Source organism: Phocoena sinus, chromosome 8 (genome assembly GCF_008692025.1).
Source record: "Phocoena sinus isolate mPhoSin1 chromosome 8, mPhoSin1.pri, whole genome shotgun sequence".
In the NCBI taxonomy this organism is placed as follows: Eukaryota; Metazoa; Chordata; class Mammalia; order Artiodactyla; family Phocoenidae; genus Phocoena; species Phocoena sinus.
Window position 1 is genome coordinate 40,958,735 of NC_045770.1, and position 9,467 is coordinate 40,968,201.

The window sequence follows — 9,467 nt, forward strand, 5'->3', positions numbered from 1 at the left end:
TAGGGGTAAAGGTGGGGATGATGATTTAAGAATGAGAAATGGGCAATGCTCAAGGAGGTGGGCCTCAACGGGATGGGGAACACTGAAAGTCTAGAGCATGGGCCTCTTGCCATCCTGGGTCCAAGCTTGAGCTGGGGAGAGGGGATGGAGAAAGTCAGCATTGACCGTGTGTGAGGGATTGAGCTCTGCTGAGAACTTTCCCCGGGAGGGAAGAGGACAATGCTCAGCTTCGAAGAAAACCCCAAATAGCCACAGCCAGCCTCAAAGCAGTCCCACAAGCTCTCCCCTCCGCAATCCCGGACTGCTGACTTGACGGAGCCCCGGCTGGGATTGCTGTCCGTCATGGAGCCTGAGAGCTTTCCCAAAGTCAGGCCATGACTGCTTCCTAATTTGGAAGCCTCAGCCTCTGGTAGAGTGTTGAGCACTATACTTCTCAATAAACTGCTCAGCGAATGAATGAATGGCCACAACCTTTCAGCACCTTAGTCTTGGAAAGTTGCATGCAAAGTCTGGCGCCATGCAGCATTCATTCCCGCCAAAATTATTTATTTCTCTTTCTTTCTATTTTTTTCCTATTTCCAAAATCTTCCCTTCCCCCACTCCACCCACACACCTTCTCACCCACCCTCTCTTCACCCATATATTCAATCAGTCCAAGAAGTAGTCTGTGCAACTGGGCTTGGGGGTAGGGAGAGGCATTACTTAACCAGTTCCAGCTCTGGTATCAGATTTGGGTGGAACCAGAGGAGGGTCCAGTGCTAGGTTTATAAAAGCAGGAGGCACAGCTGCTGCAGCTCTTGCTGGATTAACTTTGTTTCTTTTTCTCTGGAGGTAGGGACTTGCATGGGGCAGGAGAGAAGTTGCAAACTATGGCGTGTTGGGGTTTCTTGTACAGGAAGTGTGCTGGGGGTGAGGGTTGGATGGGGGGATTGGAAGGATGGGAGGAAGGGTGGGGGGAAGGCCCACACAGGAGAAAGGATGGATGGGCCAGCACTGCTTGGAAGTACCGGCTATGGAACTGGGATTGTGACCCCTGCCAAGGCGTGAGCCTGACAAGTCTTTTACTTTTCAGTTGATGCTACCACGTCCCAGGCTCCGGGCTAGGCTGTGAAGTGGGGAGGGGGGTGCTGGGCAGGAGCAGAGTGGAGGGGAGGAGAGGAGAGAGGCAGGCCTGGAACGCTGTGGCCTCACCCGCCCCATGCTCCCCTCTAGCAGTGACTGAAGGAAGGAACCCGCTGCCATGGGCAAAGAGACGACCCATATCAGTATCGGTGTCATCGGCCACGTGGACTCTGGCAAGTCCACCACAGCCGGGCATCTCGTCTACGAGTGTGGGGGGATCGACAAGAGGACCATTGAGAAGTCTGAGAAGGAGGCAGCCGAGGTAAGACACTCACGCGTGGTGTTGGTGTCTAGCAGTGGGGGCGGGGAGGATTGGAGGATGAATGTCCCACTTCTGGGTGGGTCTGGTGGCAGAGCGCGGACAGTAGGGTGTGCTGTAGAGTGTCACTGAATTCCCTGGGATAGATCCGTCTGCTAGCCATCAATGTGCACTACTCACTCCCCACCCCTGCGCTGACGGGTAGGGGCGCCTTCAAGTACGCCCGGGTGTTGGACAAACTGAAGGGAGAGAGAGAGCGTGGCATCACCATCCACATCTCCCTGTGGAAGTTTGAAACCAGCAAGTACTACATCACCATCATCGATGCCCCATGAACATGATCACGGGCACTTCCCAGGTAAAGCAGCCCTTGTTCCCAGGGCCCTCCTTTCGGATGGGGGCGGGGCAGGCGCAGAGGAAGGGAGGAAACTCGGGGTTTATTTCCGGGACTCTGGGAAGGAGGGGATCATAAGCCTTAGAAGGTTTTCCTCATCCATGCCAATCATCAATTCTGAAAGAACCAGAGGAGGACAGACTCTGTGAGGCTCAGATACGGGCCCCCTTTCAGGCTGGGGCAGGGACCAGGTTTTCTGACGCCCAGACAAGTAGATCACTTGGGGTCCGTCTGGGAGGAAGGAACTAAAAGCTCATTTATGGGACTAGGTGAGAGTTTAATTGGGAGGGGGGACCTCTGTGCACAGCAGTAACCAAGAGACCCACGAACTTATCAACTTCTGGGGAGCATCCCGTCCCCGAGCTTTCCCAAGGGACCGGGACTGCCCGAAACTCTAGCAGGCTTCCCAGCCCGGCCGGCGCCCCCTCCCCTAACTAAGCCCTTGACCCCGTGGTGTCTGTGTCCTGCAGGCCGACTATGCAGTGCTTATCGTGGCCGGCGGCGTGGGCGAGTTCGAGGCGGGCATCTCCAAGAACGGGCAGACCCGCGAGCGCACGCTTCTGGCCTTCACCTTGGGCGTGAAGCAGCTGATCGTGGCCATCAACAAGATGGACTCGACCGAGCCCACCTACAGCGCCGCGCGCTTCCAGGAGATCACGGAAGAAGTGAGTGCCTACATCAAGAAGATCAGCCTCCGTGGCCTTCGTGCCCATCTCGGGCTGGCACAGCGACAACGTGCTAGAGCCCAGCAGCAACGTGAGCGCGGACCGGGTCTGCAGGTGAGTGTCGCAGGTCTTGTTCCCGGTCCTGGTCCTGTTACTGGGGTGGGCGCACCGGGAGCCATGACCCAGGCTCACCTCCACTATGTTCTGCATCCTCCCGCAGATGCCCTGGTTCAAGGGCTGGAAGGTTGAGCGAAGCACCACTGGGGTGACTCTGCTGGAAGCTCTGGACTCCATCCTCCCTCCCACTCGCCCTGTCAACAAGCCCCTGAGGCTGCTTCTGCAAGATGTGTACAAGATTGAAGGCGAGGTGACAGGGCTTCTTAAGGAATGAAGGAGCTGAGAATGAGGTCTGGTGTCTGACTTGCCAGGGTTCAGATCCTGACTTTTAAGGTAGGATAAATTGCCAAAGCCCCCAGCGTTTCTAGTGTATCTGATAGATACATAGCATAACTAAGCCAGTCCTGGGTCCTGGTGCTTCCTACTAGTCCTGTAGGTGGCCTTGGTCCTTGCGCCCCAGGACAAGGGACTCCCCCAGAAGCCAGTTCTCACTGGGTGGGTCTAGAATCTTTCTCAGTGCCCTTCCCATTGCACAGGCATCGACACTGTGCCCTTGGGCTGTGTGGAGACCGGCCTCCTGAAACCTGGCATGGTGGTCACTTTTGCCCCTTGCAGCGTCACCACTGAGGTCAAGTCTGTGGAGAAGCACCACGAGGCCCTGCCCGAGGCCCTGCCTGGCGACAATGTGGGCTTCAACGTGAAGAACGTGTCTGTGAAGGACATCCGTTGTGGCAATGTGGCCGGAGACAGCAAGAACGACCCCCCCCTGCCTCCCATGGAGGCCGGCAGCTTTGTGGCACAGGTAAGCTGCCTGGTAGGCCACGGGCCTTGGTGCTTGGTGGTGATGGAAATGCTTCTTAGAAATTAGCCCCAACTTCTACAGAAGGCACAGGTTGGCCGAGAGTTGGCCCCAGATCACAGGTGCCATCCGATCTCTTCTAATTCCATCCTCCTCCCCGCACCAAGGGATCATCTTGAATCACCCGGGACAGATCCATGCCAGCTATTCCCTGGTGCTGGACTGCCACACGGCCCACGTCTCCTGCAAGCTTGCTGAACTGAGGGAAAAGATTGACCGGCGCTCAGGCAAGAAGCTGGAGGACAACCCCAAGGCCCTGATGCAGCCATAATGCAGATGGTCCCCAGCGAGGCCATGTGTGTGGAGACCTTCTCTGAGTACCCACCTCTAGGTGAGCCAGGGACTGATGGCTGCTGAGTCCTGGGAAGGAAAGCACCTCTGACTGAGGCCAAGGAGCCTTTCCTTCTATGCCTCTTTCTAGAAATTTCACTCTTTCTTCTTCCTTCCTTCCTCCTCCAGGCTGTTCTGCTGTGCACGACATGAGGCAAACATTGGCCACTGGCGTCATCAAGGCTGTGGAGAAGACAGCATCTGTGGCCACGGTCACTAAGTCAGCAGTGAAGCCAGCGAGAAATGAAGCGTGTCCTTCTTCTCCCTGCAATTCAGTTTCCTCAGCAACCTCCACTATGTAGATTAGATACTTCTGTGTATTGACTGAATAAAAATAATAAAATTTAGACTAGCTGTCGCGGTTTCTTCCAAGGAAGAAAGCATGAGGTCAATGAGGAACCTCTGGGTGGATGATCAACTAACTTAAGGCTCATAAACTTCAAAGCAGTTTTATGCTCTGGTTGGTGAACACACCATTCAGGTCTTAACAAGCCTTCTCCTACCCAGGGCTCTATCCTATCCTTCTCCTGTTTCCCATAAGGAAGAATTGTTTGGGGATGTGGTAAAGTATAGTCACAGTGGCATAGGGTGGGATCTCAGTGCCAATAGGTGAGTCCAACACTACCATGTCCTCGATTCCTGATGCTAAGTGCTTTAGCATTCAGACTCCTGAAAGAGTAAATGCGAATTTCTCTTAGGCAGAAGGGAGGTACTATATATGGATGTTTGGGCTCAGCCTGCCGCCCACCATGTTCACTTAGGTTAGGTTACGATGCCTCGAGGGTGAGGAATGAAAGGAGCTCTGTAACCTTTTGTTCCCTAATTTCTGTTTTCCATTTTTCAGACGCAGCAGAGGATCGCCTCATGGCACTTAATAAGCTAAATTACATGCTTATTCATCATATACTGGGAATCAGGCCCCCGAGGTCTGCCTGTGGTGTACTCATCCATCCATCAAATATTGGCAGAATTTGTGCCAGATGTTAGTGTGACCCCTTAGACTTACTTAGTGTGTAGAGACAAGTAAATATCAGGTGGTGATAAATGCATAAAGCAAGGGAGCAGTGAGAACGGTAGAGGTGGAAAGTAGACCATGAAAGATGCAAGGCAGTGAAGATTTCCAGTCACCCAAGCAAGATGGCAACTTGGACCAGGAGGATAGTCATGATGGAGATAAGCAGTGAGAAGTGCTGACTATATTTAGAAACTGACAAATATCTAAAAATTGCATGTGAGATATAAGGAAAGGGGGTTAAAGGTGACATTTACATTCTTGGCCTGAGGAATTAGAAGGCTGGAGCTTCTATGATGAGAGGTGGGGGTGGATCGCTAACTAAAAGGGATGCTGTTCTGGAGAGGGGAGAGGCAGGCTGAGATAATCAGGGGCGTAATTAAAACATGGAAGTTTGATCCCTTGCCCAGAAGCATCTGCTAGGAGGTGCTAGGACACGCACATACACCCAGCCTTCCTGGAAGTAAATTAATCAGCTGCATGTTAATTGCAATCAGTTCTCTATTAGAAAAGTCATTAATCTTCAAACATTGAGAATGCTATTAAAAAGTATCAAGGCCTAAGAGGGCTGTTGGAGTCCTTTCTGTAGCCATGTTGGGGATGGGCAGGAAGTGATATTCCTAATCACTTTGGGACTTTGATGTCCAAGATTTAGACCAAGTGTGCAGTGATCTATTTTTTCCTCACTGATCAATAACATTACCTGTTCCTGCCTGTCAAGTTGGCTTCCTTTCATGTGCAAATCCCCAGGGAAACCCCACACCCAGCGCAAACGTAGAAATAATAGTGGGATGACACATCAGAGCTGTCACTGTGCCAGGTATCAAAAAGCTCACCTGTCTCCAGCGCCTTGAAGCCTGTCAAATTCCAGCTGCTGTCAGCATGACTCTGCCTAATGGAACCTGGACCAGCTTTGGAGCACCTCAAGCCTGTCAATGTCAAAGGCTACCCAGACCCAGGCCAGTGCAGGAGCTGTGGCTGGGATAGAGTGCAAATTGCTCACCTGTTGGATTCCTCATGCCTCCTGGGGTCTGTGGAAAATGGCTAGTCCTTTTTGTCCTCAGAACCCTTTATTTAAAATTCTCAAAATCATAACCACAGCTTTGCTTAAAATGATTGAGGAACTAAACTTCCAGCTTAGATGTGTCCTTAATATATACTTGAAAAACATTTGTTGATTCGTGAGTGAACGTCAACCTACTTCTGTTGAAATAAGTGAATGTTTGAGTGCCAATTTACTCAATTTACATGAACACTCACGGTCTTGACCTCGTTTCTTAGAGATTCCTTAAATTCAATTTGAAAAGAAAATTAAAAAGTGTCACGGTTAATCCTCTAGGTACCATATTCTCTACTGAGTAATTCCACACTGGGTGGGAGTAATTCCACTGCTGGTAAGTGAGCGAATCTCCTCTCATTAGAAACTCCAAGAGCCTATCTGTGCAGCACAGCAAAGAGCCACCAGAACTGGCTGAGCCACCAGAGTTTGGCACCAAACTGCGGCTATGGCAGTTCAGGCTTGTAGTGGGAGCTCCGGCATTTTACCTGAGAAGTCGTTGCTGCTGGCCCACGCCCCCTCCTTTAGTCCTTAACACGATGTTGCAAACGGACCTAAGGCACCCTGTTCGTTCACAGGGATTAGGTTCTTGGTTGGCAGGTATTGGAGGCTTCTACTTGTTAGATATCACGCCCACCCCTGAGGCCAGTTGGTACAATGAACCAAGTCTCAGACAATTCCTTCACATATGCTTCTATTAGCAGGCATAAAACAATCACACGTCTGTTGTAGAGTCTGATGAAGTCTCTGAGCCGCCAGAGACCTTTTGGTCTCTGATGAGCACCTGGTATGCAGGTGGATGCCATCCCAGCTGTAGGTTCCAGCTAACCTTCTAGTGGGGGACAGAAGCCCCTGAAAATGACTCAACACAGGATAGAATCCTTAGGCTTTGGCTGCCACTTCAAAGGGTCAAGGTCCCTGGGTTCACCTGTTCATCCAGGAAGATGCCCGTACAATAGTTCTAGTCAACCCATGGGTCAACTCTGCTCACTTCACTAGTGAACACTCTTTACTAATACCCATGACAACAAACAACACACCCTCTGGTGCTGATTGGAGATAAATACGGTTGAGACTTGTGATTATGCTGTCCCCTGTACCTCTGAGGTCAGAGGGGCTTCTGATTACTCTTTCAAATGCTAAACAACCATCTCTAGAGTCTGTTGTCCCACTTAGGGAACTTCAAATATTAAACAACCACCCCTACTGTACAGAATAAAACTACCCTACCCTGTCACAACACTCCACCTTGGGCCCACTCTTTCCTGAGAGGTCATGTTGCCCCAACCCAGCCTCCTCTCTCACTTCCCGGGAGGCTTGACTCACTTTCCGGGCAGCTGCTTTCCTTCCAATCATGGATGGATGCTGGGGGAGCTTCTCTGCTGTCACTGGATCACCCAAAAGCCTCAGACCGAAAAGGAAGCACCCTGGCTCTGAAATTTCAGTCTGTGCCTGTGTCAGACTCCAGGGCTCTAAAAAGCTTCCTGTCAGGTCATCTGTAAGCCCATCTCCTCAGGCCAGATAAGGAGGATCTGCAGCTCCCAACTCACTCCTTGGGGTGGTCTGTGCTTTCGTGAAGGGAGCTCGTTCGGCGCTGACACACAGCTCTCACCGGGTCCCAGCCACTCAGCATACCAGGCTGCAGCTGATAGCCCCCGATCCTGAAGACTCACTGTGGATGCCCTGCTTCCTCCACCTGAGTGAGGCCAGGAAGACACAAAGTCACTTATTCTTTCATTCATTCATCCCCTCTTTCACCAGATGTTCATTGATGGCAAATGGGGTTGAAATGGATTGTACACTTCATCCTGTTCACTTAGATCCCACCATCTGGCAAGGGAGACAGACAAGTGAACAGAAAAGTATAACATGATGTAAGAAATGCTGTGACAGGGCTAACTTCAGGACGCTATGGAGAACACAGGAGGAGCAACAACAAAGCTTGAGGAGTCAGGGAAAACTTACTGGAAATATTGACCTCTTAAAAAAATACACGTACAAAGGCCCAGAGGGAGCCGAAGCCCAGAGGTCAGGATGGTGGGCTTGCGGATTGGAAATGGCAAGAATGGGCAGGTCTTTGAAGGGCTGTGATGTCAAGCTGGGGCGTCTGGACTTGGTGGTGAAGGCAGTGAGAAGCCAAGCTCAGGTGAATAGTCTTTCTCTGCATGAGAATTGTAGGTTTTGAGCTGCCTTGGAAACTTATCTTGGGCTCTAATGCAAAGAGAACATGGTGACTAGATCTGATTTGACACTCCCCTCTTCTGCTAGGTGGTCAGGGTACCCCTCCACCCACGTTCATCAGGCCTGAGAGGGCCTCGTAGTGAGGGTATCCATGTCATTGGCATGGAAATAAAGGAGCAAATCTACCAGACTGAGATAGTCCCTTCCCAGGGTAGAAGCTAAATTGGAATTCTAAAATGACTCTCTTGTCATTTGTCTGAATACAATGGATTTCTTCTTGTTATACTAAACCAAGTCCCAGATTCCAGAAACTCAAATCCAAGCTGCCATTGCCCATTCATATAAACAATTGGTATTTTGGCCATGTAGGGAGATGCACCAGCTCATGTTTACAGAGTGGTTTACATTTAATGATGACAACGCAACACAACTGAGAAAAGCCACCCTATGGAAAATCTGTCTTCCTTCTGCTCTGAAAAGAAAAATCCCACCACATCAAACAGAACAAACATGTTCAGCATTCACAGATAGCAGTAGACGAAGACCCTCAAAGAGAGATCTGCCCCCCTCCTCTTTACTTATAGGTCAAATTGAAGTTGGAAATATTTCCAGAGAAAAACTTCATACCTTACTCACATTCCCATAATTAGCCAAGCCCTAATTATTCCCTGTATTGTCTTTAGCACATTCCTTTTATGAGACAATGGCGTGTAAGACAATGGTTCATAACTCAAACACAGGGCCAATCTAAATGAGAAACTGGGGGAGGGCTCATGGGACGATTACATTATTCATGAAAAGACATCAGAACAATTGGAGGATAACGTTAGGTTTTAAATCACAGCGGCAATTACAAGACAATTATCCAAAATGGTGTAATTGCCACAGCTACAGGGTGTGTGGCAGAACCTACACAGCGTTTGTGCCAGTCTCTTTTAACACCATCATTAAAACAGGTCTGTTTGTTGTAAGAGGAAATTCTACAGAAGAAAACATTTGTATTCCCTCCTTCTATGCCCCATAGAGCTGGCAACCCGAGCCTAAGTGAAAAATGGAACCAGAGGCCACGCTCAAGTCTTTCAGGGCCCCCTGCTTTGCTTACTGCAAAATGTGCCGCTCTCAGTTACTCTACCTTGTCCTTGAATTTCAATCCAAGTATAGAACCTGAATTCCACTTTTTCTAGATGATTTCCCTCAGCCAAGGACACCCCATGTGGGGCAGTGGGAAGTCACTTTCTTAGCGGGCAGCAAACTGGAGTGTACTCACTGTTCCAATACTTACTGACAACCCAATTTAGTATCTGCTATTATAAAGGAGCTACCACGCACTGAGTGCGTACAACACGCAATATGCTTTTCATATCTTTCTATTTATTTATTTATATTGAGTTATAGTTGATTTACAATGTTGTGTTAGCTTCCGGCGTACAGCACAGTGATTCACTTATATATACATACACACACACACACA

The 9,467-nt window shown here is 49.9% G+C and overlaps 1 pseudogene; it reads left to right on the forward strand.

The window, feature by feature from the left end:
* Window positions 1-1,240: 1,240 nt before the first annotated feature.
* Window positions 1,241-4,048, forward strand: LOC116758308 (annotated as a pseudogene).
* Window positions 4,049-9,467: the final 5,419 nt, after the last annotated feature.